The following is a 4,561-nucleotide window of genomic DNA, read 5'->3' on the forward strand; positions in this document are numbered from 1 at the left end:
GGGTGGCCGGGGTGGCCCTGGAGTTAGGGTGAGAAGCTCGGTGATCCGGGAGGGGCTCAGAGTAGGGCTGCTGCTCCTCCACATCGAGAGCAGCCAGATAAGGTGGCTCGGGCATCTGGTTTGGATGCCTCCTGGACACCTCTCTGGTGAAGTGTTCCAGGCATGTCCCACTGGGAAGAGGCCCTGGGGAAGACCCAGGACACGCTGGACAGACTACATCTCTCGGCTGGCCTGGGAATGCCTTGGGATCCCTCCGGATAAGCTGGTGAATGTGGCCAGGGAGAGGGAAGTCTGGGTTTCCCTGCTAAGGCAGCTACCCCACGACCCAACTCTGGATAACCGGCAGAAAATGGATGGGTGGATGGTTATAATTGCACTGCTCACAGGAGAGCCGTGAAAGCCTCCGGTGGTGTCGGTATTTTTGTTAATGTGGCGGTACGGGGTTGTGTAAGGGTTGGACAACGCCATCCCGGGGCTTCCACCTGAGGAAATGAACCCCGGTGGTAATTCTTACCACCAGATACCCAGGTTCAAAATGCACGAGGCAGAGACAGCACTTCAAATAAACCAATGAATTTATTTAACAAAGCAGTGTCCGTTAAAATAACAAATAAGACTTAAAGGGTAAATCAGGGCTGGTTGGGGAAGGGTCCTAAACAAACGAAAAGGGGATCCGAGGACACCAAAAGTGAGGGTGAACAAACCACACCAACTCAAATCCACACAACACACATAGGGGGAAATCACCACAAGGGACACCGATCCACCACCAAGGGGCTCCTTGGTACCCCTTGGTGGTACCAAGGGATAACAAGGAGCCTGATAAAGGAAAGAAAACAGGATTATAAACACTCTGGATAAAACAAACAAACACAAACTTGATATAAGAAAATAACAAAGAGAATGACGTCTATTCTAAAACGGGCACGTGCACGCGTGCACACCAGCTCAGCTAATAGCAGTCAATATAAAAGGCTCCTTCTCTCTAAACAGCTGACGGCATCAGCGCACACACAGCAGCCATCAGCTCTGAAAAAAAAGCAAAACTTAGCCAACACGTGCTCCTGATGAAGATCCTCTTGCATAGCAAAACAAAGCAGAAAAAAGCAAAGCTAAGCAAAGCAGCAGTGGTCCCAGCAGACGTGATCCAGCGCTGCATGGTCACTCCACAGCTCAAATCAGACAATCTCGTATCACAGAACTTTCACCGACCCGCCTTTATCCTCTGCAGCTTGGCGTCAGGTGGCAGGTTTTCACGCCACTGTGTATAACCCACAATTCCGGGGCTGCACGTGAAGCGAGGGAGTCCCCGACTAGTTATGCCGCCTGCAGCATCAGCCTAACGGATCCGGGAGCCCGATGAAGAGTGCACCCTGCAGCAATACCCAGTGAGTCTCTCCACCATCCAAGAGGGGGAAATTCCGAATGCCAGGAACTGACGTAAACCCAGCCACCAGGAAGCGAGAGGCAGACTGCACGCCCTGCTTGCCTTTTATATCATCGACCCCGCTCAGTAATTGGCCGACCAACACATACAGCAATCAATGAAACACGTAACACCCGTGTGTCCTGCAACATTAAGAACTCTGTTTTTGACCAGTATGATGTAACCATAGCAGATAAACCATTTGATGGAATCCTTTGTTTATGTTGTGAGCATCGGTTGTCACGTTACACTTTATTATTTCACCGTGGTAACGTTAGTTTTCAGTTTGATATTCAACAGATATTTGGACACCCAGTCATGTTTTGCTGACCCCATGCTGCTTTGTTGTGGGGTTGTGACCCCAGTTTCACCACCGCGTTTTCACTACTGGTGGATAATTAGTGGCCATCATCAAATTACAGGTAGCAGTTTTCAAAGAACAATATCTCCTCAGCCACATGAGCTATAAATGTCAAAATGATTCTAAACTATTCAACATGGGTCCATGAATGTTGCACCTCCTTTATTTTGCCCATTTTCATCTCATGCTATTTTATATAAATTTTTCAATGTTTCAAAGTTCAATAATTTTTTAGTCACGTGACCTACACACCTCAAATCACTACCCGATTGCTCATCCTGCCACATGTTGCACAGCCTTTGTTTGAGAAAAAAAGTTTTCATTGAAAAATATGTGTATCCTTTTGTGAACATAGAGACAAAAGGCCTCCTGTATGAAAAACAAACAAACAAAAAAGAAAAAGAAAGCACAATCAGCAGATAGACACAACAACAAACAGAGGTACCAGCACATCACACATGCAGGGGTGATAGGAATCCGGTACCATACCGGAATTCCAGCATGGAGCATTGGGTGATGAGATTAAAAAAATGCAGGATACATGCGTGCAAAAAAAAAAGAAAAAAAAAAGCTGACTGCTGAATGGAGACGTGTTACTCTCAGCCATAGCCATCATTTAACCATTAACATTTCTCCAAACGTTTTCCGTCCGTTGTTCTTAATGATATTTCTGTACTTTTCTGTAACCAGTTTGCGCTTTGCAGCTGCAAGTGATGAAACTTTAACGTCAGCATCAGATTAGTCGGGAGCTGGTGCAGACATTAAGAGAACCGGATACCTGTTTCTGCACATCATGCTTTCAATAATTTATATACGCCACAAGCTTAAAAAGTTTTGTCACAGCATGAGTCGGACACCGATCATAAAGCAGCTGTGTGAGGTGTTTTGACACCCACATTTTTCATGAGCAAACTCGACATTTTTTTTTAACTTTTGTGCAAACATTGCTGCACCAGTCACTCCTCCACGACCTCCTCCCTCTCCTGTTGCCCCTGACTATAACAGGACTGTCTGTGATCAGCTGATTGTGTTGCCTTTTTGTTGTTTATCGTTCAGCTCTTGCTGAGGAAGAGGAAACTAGCAGGATGTTGACGGAAAACGGTAGCCTGTTTTAATTAGCCAGGTTTACTGGCGACACAGCTGTAAAATCTTCTGGTTATAATACAGCCAGATGGATCAGGATCAGATATCTAGCGAGTGTCAAGATGAAGTCTTCTCTAAATCGTTGGTGCTGTGCAGATGTTGGATAGGCAGGTTTGAATGTGGTGAAGGAAAATTATGAACAGGTTCTGAAATACAAGTCAGAGTAGAACCCTTCTCTAACCAGGTGGTTGACAAGTAAAATAAAGGGTTTATATGCAGGGGCGGGTCTAGAAAGGTTTTATGAGGGGGCCAGGTAGGGGCACACACTAGGGAAATGTGGGCACAAATGAGAATTAAAAATAAATCTTTTGTATGGCCTGGATTTAGTAAATAATTAGCTGATTATTACAACTTAAGTTCTCATCAGATATTAAATTTGGAAAAACAAACAGCCAATGATATTTTTCAGTGTTGATGTAGAAGAACATTTAGAAGTGCATCACTGCTGCTACAGTCAGGGTGTAGATGTAGATTTCTGTAAATGAGTGATGGTTAAACTTAACTGTCAGACACGTCACAATTCCAGCCTTTGTCAGACTTGATAGAAATCAAATTGGATGTATTGATCAGCGATGGATGTTGTTCCATCTGACATCAGCTTGTATCCGTTGCTGGCTTGACTGTGCTGAGTCATCCCAGTACAGAACAGCTACTGGTTGCTGAATATTTAACCCAATTACTTTCATCTATATTTTTGTTAATGTGTTATATGGCGTTACATCGTTGCCAAATACCTTGATGAGCGTACCAAATACCCTGGTGAGCGTATTTATTAATTCAGCAGCTCATTTCTTAATCGAGCGAGCGCATTGCTCTGATCGCTGGAGTTCTTAATTACTCGCGGGGCCGTGAACGCAGCACATCAAGCGTAAAACACGCCTCCCCACACTCACCAGTACGCTCTCATTGGAAAACTCTGCTCACTCTCTCTGTTCAGCGGGCGTATTTGTCAGTCGGGGGCGGTAACCTTCTGATTAATCTGATTTGCCAGAATTTTCAGTTCCAATTCAGTGACAGCACGGGGCGTCAGTGTTCCTGTCTGCTGCTCCTGAATAAAGATATTTTTTTTAAATGACTAGTAATGAGTAATGGCTAAACTACAGAGCGTAAATGTAGAGCAGCTGTAACATGAGCTAATATCAATGAGTGTTACCAAATAAGTCAACAAGTATGTGTGAAAGAGTAATACAAGAATAAAGAGGGAAGATAAAAGAGTGATAGTGAATAGAGATGCACAGGGAATCTGTGAAATATAAGTTAATTAGGAATCAAATTTAGGTGATTATTACTCAGTTATTGGTGGAACATGGAAAGCAAAAGGGACAAAGCAGTTTTCATAAATATTTAAACAGTTTAAATAAAATTTAATGGAGAAAAGCCAGTAAGCTCTGGATAATTACCTAACAAGTCATCTGCTCTGTGATTTTCTGTTATATGTAGAGAATTCATGAAAAGCATTACAAACTCCAGAGCTTTCCCTGCTACTACACAATAAAATCCCCAGTACATGAAAAAACTGTTCACCTTAAAATACAACACAGGACCCCGAAATGTCATGTCCGGGCTAAACATAACCAGCAATATGAGAACAAGGTGAAAATACGTTTCCACAAGTCATATTACACATCAAA

At 43.7% G+C, this 4,561-nt stretch overlaps 1 long non-coding RNA gene across 1 annotated transcript; it reads left to right on the forward strand.

Annotated features, from left to right (window-relative positions):
- The first annotated feature begins 349 nt into the window (after positions 1–349).
- On the forward strand, positions 350–2,393 carry LOC121647030. Its single transcript, XR_006011771.1, has 2 exons — positions 350–429; positions 1,583–2,393. It is a non-coding gene; the product is annotated as an uncharacterized LOC121647030 (long non-coding RNA).
- Positions 2,394–4,561: the final 2,168 nt, after the last annotated feature.

Source organism: Melanotaenia boesemani, chromosome 10 (assembly GCF_017639745.1).
Source record: "Melanotaenia boesemani isolate fMelBoe1 chromosome 10, fMelBoe1.pri, whole genome shotgun sequence".
In the NCBI taxonomy this organism is placed as follows: Eukaryota; Metazoa; Chordata; class Actinopteri; order Atheriniformes; family Melanotaeniidae; genus Melanotaenia; species Melanotaenia boesemani.